This window comes from Panthera uncia, chromosome X (genome assembly GCF_023721935.1).
Source record: "Panthera uncia isolate 11264 chromosome X, Puncia_PCG_1.0, whole genome shotgun sequence".
In the NCBI taxonomy this organism is placed as follows: domain Eukaryota; kingdom Metazoa; phylum Chordata; class Mammalia; order Carnivora; family Felidae; genus Panthera; species Panthera uncia.
In genome coordinates, this window is record NC_064817.1 from 70,251,397 (window position 1) to 70,267,339 (window position 15,943).

Below are 15,943 nucleotides of genomic sequence, written 5' to 3' on the forward strand. Positions count from 1 at the left end.
TTTGCTATGCAATTTTGGGATTTCTCCTACAAGAACTAAAGTATAATTCCCTGCTCCATTGATAAGTGAGTTGGTTATATGAATTGCTTTACCCAGTGGAATGTTAACAGATCTGACTGGAGCAGGAACATTAAATACTAGTATAGCTTTACTTGCTCTATAAAACTCTACTTTTTGCTAGGGAAAAGCTGTTTTTCTATAACATGTTATAGTCTGAATAGTGACCCTCCACCAAATTTACATGTTAAAATCCTAACCCCCAGTACCTCAGAATGTGACTACATATGGTGATAGTCTTTAAAGAAATTAAGTTAAAATGAGGTCATTAGGGTGAGCCCTGATCCATTATGACTTGTGTCCTTTTAAGGAAATATGGATACAGAAAGGTAGAGAGGAAGACCATGTGAAAACACATGGCAAAGATGACCATCTACAAGGCCAGGAGATATGTCTCAGAAACAAAAGCAATCTTGCTGAGACCTTGATCTAAGACTTCTAGACTCTAGAATTGTGAGAAAATTAATTTCTGTTGTTTTAGTCACACAGTTTATGATACTTTGTGATGGCAGCCCTAGCAAACAAATACAGAAAAAAACTCATGACCTGAGCACAAATTGTAGCTTGGAGAAAGCTGATCCAAGCTTTCCTTAGATTAACTGAATTCCCGCTAACTGGGAGAAATGCATGAGCAAGAAATAAGTGCTTGTTGTTAAATGTTGCTGAAAGTTCTCCCTCTATGTTATTTATATTAAACATTATTATGATAATAACCACTTAATACAATATTACGTTTATGACAGAAAGTATCATAATGTTATAATAATAGGCAACTATGTACTAGTATCAGTATCAGTATCAGTGAGATAATAAAAGGACCAAACCACTACAAACATGTAACAATTAAATTTTACATACCTAGCAATGTACCCAAAAAATTAATTAATTAAATTAAAAATCTAATTAATTTAAAGGAAGAATTGATAGACCCACAATGAGAATAGATTAGGCATGCGCAAAATGAATAAAGATTTAGAAGATCTTAATATCAATAGCGAGCTTGATCTAATAAAAATGGAAAACATTTATTAATTACTTACTATATCTCAGGTACTATTCAAAGCATCATCTGTAAAATGTGTAATACCGAGGCCTAAATAGATTAAGTGACTTTTCTTAGATGATACACATTCTAAGAGGTAAACCCAGCATTTTAGCTCACAGAGTCAAATTTCAGACTCCATGTCTTAAATACCACACAATGCTGGCTACATATATAAGAGGAAATCTGTATGCAACTACTAGATAATATACTTTTTTTCTAAGTACAAATGTCACAACTACAAAAACAGACTATATACTTAGCCATAGAGAAAGTGTCAAAAACTTGTAAACAATTATTATAATTGACCACTTTTTCTTACAATAGATCAAAAGAAAACTTTGACAAAATGGTCCCCAAATCCCGTATTATTTGGAAACTATAAGAAAATATTCTACATGACCAGTGCATTACAGAGAAAATTGCAATGAATAATATGAAATATCTAAATCTAAAGGACAATATTTAGAACTAAATGCAACCAAGTATTAATGCTTGTTAGGTGCTCCTCAAAGTGATACTTATAAGGAAATGAAAATCTGAAATACATTTACTTTTTAAAGTACAATGGAAGAAAATTAAGTAAGTATCAAAGAAAAATAAACACAATTAATTACCTGTATTAGGAAGGAATACAATAGAACAGGAAATAAAATAGAATGACAAAAACAGAACAGAATAACAAAATAGAATATAGAATAGAATAATACAATATAATATAATACAATAGAACAGAAAGAAATAGATTTACTATAGGGAATTGGTTTAGGTGACAATGGAGGCTGATAAGCCCAAGATTTACAGAACCAATGTGCCATTTAAAGTTTGAAGGGGCAGAAGCTGCTGTAGAAACAGGAGACCATATCAGGCAGTAGAATTATATCTTGCTCAGCCTTTGGTTCTAGTCAGGCCTTCAACTGATCGGATGAAGCCCACTCACGTTATAGAAGGTAGTCTGTCTTACTCAGTCTACCAAATTATTCATGTCATTCAAAACCACACTACAGAAATATCCAGAATAATCACTGGTGAAATATATGGGCATCCTGTGGCCCAGTAAATTTGACACATAAAATTAATCATCATAGTCTCCATAGTAGAAGATGACTAATGAAAATGTAGAATTGGCCAAAGTCAACAGACCCCTGCCAAAAAAGATATACAGATGGCACAAAAGCATGTGAAAAGATGTTACAACAATAGCCAAGACACGGAAACAATCTAAGTGTCCATTGGTGGATAAATGGATAAAGAAGATATAGTATATGTGTATAAAATAGAATACTACTCAACCATAAAAATTAAACCTTGTTATTTTCAACAACATAGATGGACCTAGGGGATATTATACTAAGTGAAATGAGTCAGATGGAGAAAGAAAAATACTGAATGATTTCTCTTATATGTGCAATCTCTAAAAAATAAAACAAAACAAAGCAGAAACAGATTTATAGATACAGGAAACAAACTGTTAGTTGCAAGAAGGGGAATATTTGGGGGGTGGGCAAAATAGATGAAGGAGATTTAGAAGTACAAAGTTTCAGTTATAAACTAAATAAGTCATGGGGATAAAATGTAGAAAATAGGGAATATAGTCAATAATATTGTAATAATTGTGTATGGTGACTGATGGTATCCACACTTATTGTGGTGATCATTTCATAATGTATAAAAATATCAAATCACTATGATATATGCCTAAAACTAATAGTATATTATATGCCAAATATAATTCAATAAAATATAATAAAATATAAATTTTAAAATAGCAATAACGGGGTTTAAGAATACACTTAAAGAGGGGTGCCTGGGTGGCTCAGTCAGTTGAGTGCCAACCTCGGCTCAGGTCATGATCTCACAGTTCATGGGTTCCAGTCCCGCGTCTGGCTCTGTGCTGACAGCTCAGAGCCCAGAGCTTGCTTTGGATTCTATGTCTCCCTCTCTCTCTGCCTCTCCCCCACTTATGCTCTCTCTCTCTCTGTCTCTCTGAAAAATAAATGAACATTAAAAAAAGAATACACTTGAAGTGATGTGCACTAAGTAATGTATAAAAATGTCAAATCATTGTACACCTGAAACAAATGTAACACAGTATATTAAGTATACTTCAATAAACATAAAAAATAAACTATTTACAATGTAGTGTATGTTTGGAAATGGTTGGTTATAAGTTATTAAAAAAACAATACAGGAAACTATAGCTGTAAGAGTGTCGAAGACATTTTGGATAAAACAAAAATATAGAGATGGCATGAAGGGAGTAACATGCCAATACCAATGCTGCTTCTTTATTATATAATTCTATTATTGTTAAATGTGCAGATTATGTAAATTCATAGGAACGGAAAATGGATTAGTGGTTGCCAGGAGCTGGGGGAGTGAAGGAGAAATTTGGAGTGACTGCTAACAAGACATATGTTTGTTTGTTTGTTTTCTTTTCTGTTTAATTTATTTATTTTTTTTGGTTTCAGGATTAAAATTTAGTGATTCATTCCTCATATATAACACCCAGTGCACATCACAGAAAGTGCCCACCTTAATACCCATTACCTGTTTAGCTCATCCCCCCACCTACCTCCCCTACAACAACCCTCAGTTGTTCTCTATGTTTAAGAGTCTCTTATGGTTTGCTCCCTCTCTCCCCCCCATTCCCCTATGTTCAACTGTTTTGTTTCTTAAATTCCACATATGAGTGAAATCATATGCTATTTCTCTTTCTTTGACTGACTTATTTTTTGAAGCATCATAGATACTATCTCCATCCACATTGTTGCTAATGGCAGGACTTCATTATTTTTGATGGGTGAGTAATATTCCATTGTATATATACATATATACACCATCTTCTTTATCCATTCATCAGTCAATGGACATTTAGGCTCTGTTGATAGTTTGGATATTGTTGATAATGCTGCTGTAAACATCAGTGTGTCCATTCGAATCAGCATTTTTCTATCCTTTGTGTAAATACCTAATAGTGCAATTGCTGGGTTCTAAGGTATTTGTAACCTTTTGAGGAAATTCCATACTGTTTTCCAGAATGGTTGCACCAGTCTGTATTGCCACCAACAGTGTAATAAAGTTACCTTTCCTCCACATCCTTGCCAACATCTGTTATTTCCTATGTTGTTAATTTTAGCTATTCTGACAGGTGTGAGGTTATACCTCATTGTAGTTATGATTTGTATTTCCCTAATGATGAGGGCTGTTGAGCATCTTTTCATGTGTCTGTTAGCCATCTGGAAGTCTTATTTGGAAAAGTGTCTATTCATGTCTCCTACTCATTTCATAACTGGTTTATTTGTGGGGTTTTTGGGTTTTGAGATTGATACATTTTTTTTTATAGATTTTGTATACTAACTTTTTACCTGATATGTCATTTGCAAATATCTTCTCCAATTCTGTAGGTTGCCTTTAGGTTTTGGTATTTGTCTCCTTCACTCTGCAAGAGATTTTTATCTCGATGAAGCCCCAATAGTTCATTTATGCTTTTGTTTCCCTTGCCTCCAGAGATGTGTCTACAAAGAAGTTGCACCAGCCAAGGTCAAAGAGATTGCATCCTGTGTTGTCCTCTAGGATTTTGATGGTTTCCTGTCTCACATTTAGGTCTTTCTTCCCCCTTTGAATTTGTTTTTCTGTACAGTGAAACAAAATGTTCTAGTTTTATTCTTCTGCATGTTTCTGTCCAGTTTTCTGAACATCATTTGTTGAAGAGGCTGTCTCTTTTCTATTGTATATTCTTCCCTACTTGGTAAATGAGTTGACCATATGGTTGCGGGTCTATTTGTGGGTTTTCTATTCTGTTCCATTGATCTATGTGTCTGTTTTTCTGCCAGCACCATACTATCTTGATAACTGAAGCTTTGTAATATAGCTTAAAGTCAGAAATTATGCCTCCAGCTTTGCTTTTGTTTCAAGATTGTTTTAGCTCTTTGGGGTATTTTGTGGTTCTATACAAATTTTAGGGTTGCTGGCTCTAGCTCTGTGAGAAATTCTGGTGGTATTTTAATAGGGGGTGCATTAATATGCAGATTGCTTTGGGTAGTATAGACATCTTAACAATGTGTGGGTTTTCAATCCATGAGCATGGAATGCTTTTCCATTTCTTTTTGTCTTATTCAGTTTCTTTCATAACTCGTCTGTAGTTCTCAGAGTATAGATTTTTTTTGGTTATGTATATCCCTAGGTATCTTATGGTTTTTGGTGCAATTGTAAATGGAATACATTCCTTGACTTCTCTTTCTGCTGCTTCCTTATTGGTGTATAGAAATCCAACAGATTTATGTATGTTGATTTTGTATCCCGCAAGTGTATTGAATTCAAGCCTCCATTCTAGAAATTTTTTGGTGGAGCCTCTCAGGTTTTATACATAGAGTATCATATATGCAAATAGTGAAAGCTTGACTTCTTCTTTGACAATTTGGATGACTTTTATTTCTTTTTGTTGTCTAATTGCTGATACTAGGACTTCCAATACTGTTAAATAACAATGGTTAGAGTAGACATCCTTGTCTTGTTCCTGATCGTAAAGGAAAAACTCTTAGTTTTTCCTCATTGAAGATGATATTACCTGTAGGTCTTTCATATATGCTCTTTACGATGTTGAGCTATGTTCCATTTATACCTTCTTTGTTGAGGTTGTATCCAAGAATGGATGTTGTATTTTGTCAAATGAATTTTCTGCATTTATTGAGAGGATCTAATGGTTCTTATCCTTTCTTTAATTTATACAGTATATCCCATTGATTGATTTGTGAATATTGAACCATCCTTGCAGCCTCAGAGTAAATCCCACTTGATCATGGTGAATAATTGTTTAATGTGCTGTTGGATTCAATTTGCTAGTATTTTACTGAGAATTTTTGTATCCATGTTCATCACGGATGTTGGCCTATAATTCTCCTGTTTAGTGAGTCTTTATCTGGTTTTGGAATCAGGGTAATGCTGGTACTGTAGGAGTTTGGAAGTTGTCTTTTGATTTTTACTTTTTGTAACATATTGAGAAGAATAGGTATTAAATCTTCTTTAAATGTTTGGGAGAATTATCCTGTGAAGCCATCCAGCCCTGGATTTATTTTTGATTAATAATTCAATTTCTTTGCTGGTTATGAGTCTGTTCAAATTTTGTCTTTCTTCCTGTTTTGGTTTTGGTAGTTAATATGTTTTTAGGAATTTATCCATTTCTTTCAGAATGCCAAATCTTTTGGCATGTAATTTTTCATAATATTCTCTTATAATTGTTTTTTTTTTTCCCTGCAGTGTTGGTTGTGATCTCTCCTCACTCAGTTGTGATTTAATTTATTTGAGTCTGTTCTCTTTTCTTTTGATAAGTCTGGCTATGGGTTTATCTATTTTATTAAATCTTTCAAAGAACCAGCTCCTGGTTTCATTGATCTGTTCTACTCTTTTTAAACTGAATTTTTAAGTTTGTTTATTTATTTTGAGAGAGATGAATCATGCAAGCAGGGGTGGGGCAGAAGGAGGGAGAGAGAGAGAGAGAGAGAGAGAGAGAGAGAGAGAATCCCAAGCAGGCTCAGAACTGTCAGTGAAAAGCCCAATGTGGTGCTTGATCTCATCAACCATGGTACTATGACCTGAGCTGAAACCAAGAGTCAGACACTTAACTGACGGAGGCACCCAGGCGCCCCTGGATAGACCACTTTATTTTGATATAGTGTTCTTCTTCATGCATTTCTATAGTCTTTGATTTAAGATCTAGTTTGTCAGGACACCTGTGTGGCTCACTCAGCTAAGTTCAGCTCAGATCATGATCTCATGGTCTGTGAGTTCGAGCCCCACATCAGCCTCTGTGCCAACAGCTCAGAGTCTGGAGCCTGCTTTGGATTCTGTGTCTCCCTCTTTCTCTACCCCTCCCCCACTCACACTCTGTCTCTCTGTTTCTCTCAAAACTAAACATTAAATAAATAAATAAATAAATAAACAAATAAAACCTAGTTTGTGTGTGTCAAGGAGTTTGGCCGGAGTCGCAAAAGATGAGTCTGCAAACAAAATGCAGTTAAGTGAAGGTTCTCATACTGGAGTCAGAATGAGGCTCCGACTCCAGAATGAAGCTTCTTTTTATTAGGATAGTTGCTAAAGACTATGTGCATAAAGTCAATTATGCAAGTGTGTTAATCAATCTAAGGGTTTAGCTTTTCAAGGTTGAATTTTGAGTTAGTTGGTTTCTATAACACTAGGAACTGTCAGGTGTGAAGGAGGATCTGGCCCTAGACAGTGTTAATGACTCTAGGCTCCTTATGAACCACATATGCCTTCAGCTGTGTAAACATGTCCTAAGGCCTTGCACCTTCTCCAGCCCTTCCCTTTTGAATTCTTTTACTTTGATGCTTCTCTCCTGCATCTCCCAAATCTCCCCTTTTTTCTTTCATTTGGCAAAGCTGGAGGGCAAAGACACAGGCTTGTGAGGCATATTCTCGGCTTGGTTGCTGTCCTCTTCTCCAGACTAAGTATATGCAAAGTAATAAGACAAATATTAATATAAAAATACCAATCGCAGAAAAGTTTAAGGGTGTTATATAATTCATTGGATTTAATTCTGAGATTCGATTAGTTATCTCAGATAGAGAAGGAGCACCAGAAATCATCTCAAGTTTAATTTTGAATGTTTCATTAATGTCCTTTTGTAATTGAGCTGTATCAGCAGAGGTATTGCCTTGATTAAGAAGGTGTCAATGCACCAGCTCCCACGATATCTTAGATTGATTATATACATGGGGGGTGACACAAAATGTTATGTTCCAATCACTTTGAAGCTTTTATCTGTTGTTGTAAACTAATCAATTGATCTAGAAAAAGCACAGTTTGTTGCAAGTCAAATAATTGGCTATTTGGCTATCAATCAGCCATTGGCTGTTCCATAGCCTTTCTGAATCTCGATGCCAGTTTTGTACAAAGTGGGTGGTTTGTACAGTCTGATGCAGCACAAAACCAGCTGTTGCTGCTGTAGCTGTAATAGCTATAATCCCAAGTACAGCACTTACCAGTAAAGCTACAAACCTTCGGGTGCGGTGTAAGACACGTTTCAATATTTCATCTATAAGATACATTTCAGGGGAGTGTTGCCAAGACCGATCCATGATTACAGGCATCCAAACCCCATTATGTGCCTTAAGTATATATAAGCTTTGTTTTTCCTGGTTAAAAGAAATAGTAGAATTAAGACAAGTATAAAAAGAATAATTAGGGCAAATAAGAAGATTGTTATCAGGGTCCCAATGAGGCATGCCTAACATAAAGAGAAAAGGAAGTCTGACACATGCTTGAATTTTATGAGTCTCATTTAATCTAAAAGAGATGGATAATTTTTTTGAAATATTCATTAAGTGGCCTTTCCAAGCTGCCATGACTAATAATCCAGTGCCAATTTTCCAAAGTTCTGAATGAACTGGCCCATCAGGTAAATGTGGGCTGGGGGGAGTCATCCCTCCTTCATGCCATACAATGGGTTCAGATGTTACACCTGAAATGATATCCTCTTGATATGAAGGCCATCGGAGCTCTCTTTTGGATTATTTGGTCCAAGCAGAGACTTCAGAGGCCCAATTAATGCCGCTTCCTTTGGAAGTATTCGGAAAAACTCTATCCACCTCTCCTCTATAGAGTTCCCAATTAACCCATTCCTCAGGATTTATAATCTTTCTTAATTGACATTGAGGCAATTTAGGAGGGTGATTGTATGTAATTATTTGACTTCTCATGGAGACTCCCTGTAGTAAGTACAGTGTAGAGACATTAGTCCCATTGCGTATTTTTGCTATCCATGCCTGTGAACGAAATGTAACACAGTGTTTGCCTGTTCCAAAGCATATAGGTGACCCATTTGCACCTACAGAATATTCAGGGATTACTTTTCCTTCTTCTTCTGGTTTAAATGGACCTCTATTATCGTAAGGTCCAGGCAACCAGGCTGAATCATTTTCATAAACTGGGAAAGAGGGATCATCCCATGGAATTAATCTATCAAGAGGCAGATTTGGAATATAAGCCCAACAGGTGTGATTCTCTTTAGTGCTCATGTTTAGGGTAAGAACCGACATCATGGCAATAAACAGAGTAGTAGAAGTCTTAGGTGTTCCTGTTTTTTGGAGGATCTGTTCTGCTTCTAAAGTCATCTTCTTCAACTGTCCTCATGTTGGAGGTTTGACTTTGTTTTTTTGGTTCTTCTTTTTGTCTCTTGTTCCAGGCTTAAGTCTTCCATATCTTTCTCCAGTGGTCAAAAATTATCGACTCTTTCTCTCTTCGCCCATCTGTTCATATCATGGTTTTAATTGTCAGGCTGGGAGCCAGATAACTCCATTATCTGTGGATACAAGAGCAAATCCTCAACCGCACAATTTAACATACCCTGGGCACCATTGGTTATTATCATTTTTCCAAAATATTGGTTGTGAAAGGGGTCTGGTATTAGAGATTGTGTGATGTTTTTCAGCTGCAGTGAGCTCTTGTTCACCTCTTAACTCCAAAAAATTAAGTGTAAATAATGCTTTCATTAATTGATTCTTTGGATTCAAGGCCATATCCCCCTGGTTTTGTTTTTCTAACATGGTTTTTAATGTACGATTAACACATTCAATAATAGTTTGACTTTGTGGATTATAAGGAATGACTGTAGTATGATGAATGCCCCATTTTTGGCAAAATATAAGTGTGAGAAGTATAAGCTAGGCCATTGTCAGTTTTAAGATTCTGGGGGAGTCCCATCATGGCAAATACTTCTAAATAACATGGGCCATTTTTTCTCTTGATAAAAGTGTAGCCTATATAAAACCAGAATATGTATCTATTTATATATGTACATATGCAAGGCGACCAAATTGTGGAACATGAGTAACATCCATTTGCCATAAATCATTAGGTTGTTGACCTCTGGGATTAACTCCCCGAGAGTATGGAGGAATGACAACAGGCCCACAAGTGGGGCAGTGTGTGATAATTTCTCTAGCTTGTTTAAGGGAAATAAAAAAGTGTTTATTTAAGGCTTTAGCATTAAAATGAGTCAGATTGTGAAAATCTTGTGCTGTAATAACAGGAGTTGCCAATGAGGAATCCACTGTAGCGTTTCCTTCTGCCAAGGGGCCAGGGAGGACAGAATGAGATCGTATACGAGTAATGTATATAGGATGGGATCGGTGTTGGAGACAATGTTGGATTTGAAAAAAATAAGTCAGACAATTCTGAGCCATCTGAATAAATATTAATGGTTTCCAAATTTTCAATCACTTGTTTAGAATAGGCTGAATCCATTAAGATATTGATGGATGAGGAAACATCCTTAAGTAATAAAAATATGGCAAAGAGTTCAGCCTTTTGTACTGAAGTATATGGGGATTTTACATATTTAGAAGTAGGACAATAATATGCAGAATAACCAGATTTGTTGGCATCTGTAAAATAATTAGCTCCATTTACAGCTACTGATTGTACAATTTAAGGCATGATAAAGGAGGTGGTTTTGATAAATGCAATTAATTTGAATTTAGGATAATGGTTGTCTATGTGACCTATATAATCTGCAACACCAAGTTGCGATAAAATGCACTGCCAATATGCCATGGATATTTGTGCATGAGATAGAGGTACTATAATTGTCTTAGGGTCTTGGGCTGTAATTTCCTTAAGTCTCTCCTGACCATTAAAAAATTAACATTCCTATTTTGTCTAAAAATGTAGATAATTTTTAAAGGCTTTGTTGGAAATAAATATCCATTCTATGGTTCCCTTAGTCTGCTAAAGTACTCCTGTAGGAGGATGAGGTGATGGTAAAATTAACAAGGGAACAGGTAGCGAGGGGTCAATTCGAGTAAGCTGACTGGAAGCAATTTTTTGTTCAATACATTGTAATTGCTGGGATGCTTCCAGAGTTAATTTTCTAGGGCTATTTAAATTGGAATCCCCTTTAAGTACATCAAAAAGATGAGTCAGATGACAAGTAGGTATATCTACAGTAGGATGTAACCAGTTAATGTCTCCTAATAACTTCTGGAAATCATTCAAAGTATGCAAGATATATCTATGAATTTGAACATTTTGAGGCATTATTGAATTTTGTACTAAATTTTGACCTAAATAGAACAAGGGATCTTCAAATTGAATTTTGTCTTCTGCAATAATGAGGCCATATTTTGAGAGAGTTGCCTGAGCTGCTAAAAAGTGCATGTAAATCATGTCATTCAGGTAAACTAATAAGATGTCATCCATGTAATGGATGATCTTAGCATGAGGAAACTGAGATTGTAAATATCAGAGAGATTCTGTAACAAAAAGCTGACAAAGAGTAGGACAATTTAACATTCCTTGAAGTAAAACTTTTCATTGAAATCTGTTTATGGGCTCCTCATGATTAATTACAAAAATGGAGAATGCAAATCTCTCCGAATCTTTAGGGTTTAAGGGAATGGAGAAAAAACAATCCTTAAGATCAATATTTATAATTTTCCAATCTAGAGGGATAGCAGCAAGTGTCGGAAGGCCAGGCTGTAGAGCCCCCATATGTTGTATGATTTTATTTATGGCTTGGAGATCAGTCAGCATTCTCCATTTTCCAGATTTCTTTCCTATGACAAAAACTGGAGAATTCCAGGGACTAGTTGAAGGTTCAATATGTCCCACTTCTAATTGTTCAGAGACTAAAGATTTTAAAGCTGCCAGTTTTTCTTGAGAAAGTGGTCACTGCTCTATCCATATGGGCTCATCAATAAGCCATTTTAAAGGCAGCATGTATTTTTGTTCTTTGGTAGTGGCCGCTAGGATAAATTTGGATATCCTAGTCTTGTGGCTTTATGTTTGAGGAAAATATCGAGGGGTGTTTTAATACCTCGTTGATTTTTATCTAACCCCTTCAGTGGGTCATATCCCATGGTACACATTATATTTTTATTTTGAGAACATATAGATGAGATATTAATATATTCACCCCATTGTTGAAGTAAGTCTCTACCCCACAGATTAATGGCAATGTTAGCCACATAGGGTTTAAGAGTTGCTATCTGATCCTTGGGTCCTTCACATCTCATAAACTGTTGACTTCTTTTTATTCCCCCTAAGGAGCCAAGTCCTGTAAAAATTACAGGTATGTTTTCAACAGGCCAAGATGAAGGCCAAAACTTTTCAGATATAAAGGTAACATCAGCTCCAGTGTCTACTAATCCTATAAAAGATTTATTATTAATTTTAAGATATATTTCGGGGTGAGGATCTTTCAAAAAAGTTTGCCAATATAATTGTTTTCCAGTACTGCCAAAACCTCCAGTTATGATAACAAGATTGTTTTGGCCCTTTATATAAGGAAGAATAAGTAATTGAGCAATTTTATCTCCTGGTTGCATAGTATAAGGGTTATCGGCCGATATCATAACTTGAATTTCATTTTCATAATCACAGTCAATAACACCAGGATGCACATGAATACCTTTAAGTGTAAGACTACTCCGTCCAAAAATAAGGCCTACTGTGCCCTTTTCCAAAGGTCCATAAATTCCTGTTCTAACTTTAACGACACCCAAATATGGCTGTAAAACACCTGGGTCTATAGCAGGGAGATCTAAGGCAGCATTCCTAGTTGTTGTATAAAGGAAGTCTGTAACCTGTTGATGTTGTGGTGTTGAGACCCATTGCTGGCTGGATAAAAGCTCATTTTGTTTGTTGGTCCCTGAGATATGTCCCGTGAGAAGTTTCCCTGATTTTGATCAATATTAGGAGATGGAAGAAGATGCCCATCTTTGTGATATTTGGAATGGCACTGATTAGCACAATGATATCCTTTTTTACAACGAGGGCATAAAGCAGTTGGGGACATTAATTTAGATAGATTATTAGTACTGGTATTATTAACATTATGCTTGTCTTTTTAAAATTTATCCTTTATTTTTTGACAGCTTTTTTTAATATGGCCAATTTTTCCACAACCAAAGCATTTGGTGTTAGATTTAAAAGGGCCTGTCCCTCTTATAGCAGCAGCAAGGAGGTTCATATTGTAAAGTGGGGTACCAATATCAGCACATGATTTCACATAGTCAGCCATGGACCCAGCAGTCGCTCTTATAGGATGAAGAGCGCTCTGGCATTCTGATTTAGCATTATCATAAGCCACAATAGGAAGCAACAAATCCCTTAGGCCTGCTTGAGGAATTGATTTAGCCAAAATATCTCTTAATCTTGCTACAAAGTCAAAATAAGGTTCAGTATTTCCCTGTTTAACATTTACAAATGAGGGCGTATCCTCCCCTGGAGTAGCTATATGTTTCCAAGCCATCTTACAGCAATTTTGTACTTATTGTATTGCTTGATCACTCATACCACATTGATCTCTTAGTTGAGAATATTCTCCTTATCCAAAAAGTTGTTCCTCGTCAATAGGAATATTATCATGACTGTTTCTTTCCCCTTGAATCTTAGCTGCATTTTCCCACCAAGTCATAAATTGTAAATATTCATCATGGGATAAAACAGTTCTAGCCAATATTTCCCAATCTTTAGGAATCAAGCGTTCAGTGTCAGCAAATGCTGAAAGTAAGCCCTGTGTATAAGGAGAGTTAGTTCTGTATTGGACACAAGCCATTTTAAGATCTTCAAAATTTTTACAGAGATCTAAGAGTATTCAGCATTATAGCCTCCATTAAGATATTGTGCATTTGGTGGAAAAGCATTCAGAGTAATCAGAAATATTTCTGATACCGGTTGTATCAATTCTAAATCTCTTTCCTCCTTAGTTTTTATCAACCCTCTCATCAGAGGTGCAATGATAGAGTCCTCATGTTCCTTGGAAGGAGATATTATGTGAGGCTGATAATTAGAAAAAGGATTGGAAGTGACTGGATAGGCAGTCTTTCGTTTAACATGAGTAGGAATTTTTGTATTTTCAGGTAAAGGAGCAGGGGGGTATAATTTATTATAAGGAGCATGCCGTAGCCTTCAAGTTATCATTTGTGGGTGGCAGCAGAGACCATTCTTCTAAAGTATCTTCCTCAGGTGCTATAGCCTTGATTTCTTCAGAGGAAGACTCATCCTCAAAACTATCAGATGTAAAATGCAACTCATCTTCTTCTTGATGAGTTTTTAATTTAGGTGAACTTATATTTTGCTCTGAGTCAGACTGTAAAGGCCGTAAAGCCATCTCAATTAAAGAGCATAAAGACCAAACTTTTAAAGAAATGATATCTCCATTTTGATGAGCACATCTAAGTGTTTTCATAATTAACCTCCGTTGTTTAAGGTTTAAAAGATTTTTTCCAGAAGGATTAAACCAATAGCAATATTTTTTAGCCAAGTACCAGACCTCATCAAAAGTTCTCCTTTTCACTTTTACTCCTGAACTTCGCAATAAAGTACGAAGTAATTTAGAGTAAGTTTTATGATCATGAGACTGGGAGTTTCCCATACTTCACTATCCGAAAGCTGGGACTCGCCTGTCCTACCGCTCCACTTTGGTCCTCTGTGACTGTAAACCAAAGTAGTCTCAAAGACTGTTTGCCATGCCATACCCTGCTCGCTGTGCCAATTGTTGCAAGAAGTATGGCCGGATTCGCAAAAGATGAGTCCACAAAGTGCAGTTAAGTGAAGGTCCTCATACTGGAGTCGGAATGAGGCTCCCACTCCAGAATGAAGCTTCTTTTTATTAGGATAATTGCTAAAGACTACTTGCATAAAGTCAGCTAAGCAAATGTGTTAATCAATCTAATGGTTTAGCTTTTCAAGGTTGAATTTTGAGTTAATTGGTTTCTATAACAGTATGAAGGGTCAGGTATGAAGGAGAATCTGGCCCTGGACAATGTTAGTGGCTCTAGGTGTTCCTTGGGAGCCACGTTCAGCTGTGTAAACATGTCCTAAGGCCTTGCACCTTCTCCAGCCCTTCCCTTTTGAAGTATTTTCCTTTAATGCTTCTCTCCTGCATTTCCCACATCTGTGGTGCCTGGGTGGCTCAGTAAGTTAAGCATCTGGCTTTTGATTTGTGCTCATATAATGATCTCATGGTTTGTGGATTTGAGCCCCACATCAGATTCTGTGGTATTAGCACAGAGCCTGCTTAGGATTCTATCACTTTCTCCCTGCCCCTCTCCTGCTCACACTGTTTCTTTCTCCTAAACATACATATATACATAAAATCTAGTTGGTCTGATATGAACATGGCTATTTTAGCTTTCTTTTGACGTCCATTTACCTGACAGATGGTTTTCCATCCCCTCACTTTCAATATGCAGTTGCTTTAAGTCTAAAATGTGTCTCTTGTAAGCAGTACATAGATGGCTCTTGTTTTTTTAATCCATTATGATACCCTGTATCTTTTGATTGAAGCATTTAGTCCATTTACATTCATCAAATTATTGACAGAAATTAATTTAGTGTCATTGTACTACATGTAAAGTGTGTGTTTCTGGAGATTCTTTCTGTTCCTTTCTTGTCTTTTCTGCTTTTGGTCTTTCTTTACCATGCAACTAATCCCCTTTCATATTTCTCACAGAGCTGGTTTAATAGTCATGAGCTCCTTTATTTTTTTATCTGGGAAACTATCTTTCCTTCTATTCTGAATGACAATTGTGCTGAATAAAGTATTCTTGCCTGCATATTTTTTCCCATTTAGCACGTTGAATATATCATGCCAGTTCCTTCTGGTCTGAAAGTTTCTTTGGAGAAATCTGCTGCTAACCTTATTTATCTTCCCACTTAGGTTACACATTTCTTTCCCCTCTTTGTTTTCAGAATTCTTTATCTCTGTATTTTGCAAATTTTAGTACAATATATCTTGGAGTTGGCCTACTTTTGTTGATTTTGAGGAGAGGTCCCTGGGCCTCCTGAATGTTGATGTCTGTTTCCCTCCTCAGATTAGGG

The 15,943-nt window shown here is 36.1% G+C and overlaps 1 pseudogene; it reads right to left on the minus strand.

Moving 5' to 3' along the window:
- Positions 1-8,196, minus strand: part of LOC125931341 (40S ribosomal protein S2-like) — a 60,549-nt pseudogene extending 52,353 nt beyond the window's left edge.
- Positions 8,197-15,943: the final 7,747 nt, after the last annotated feature.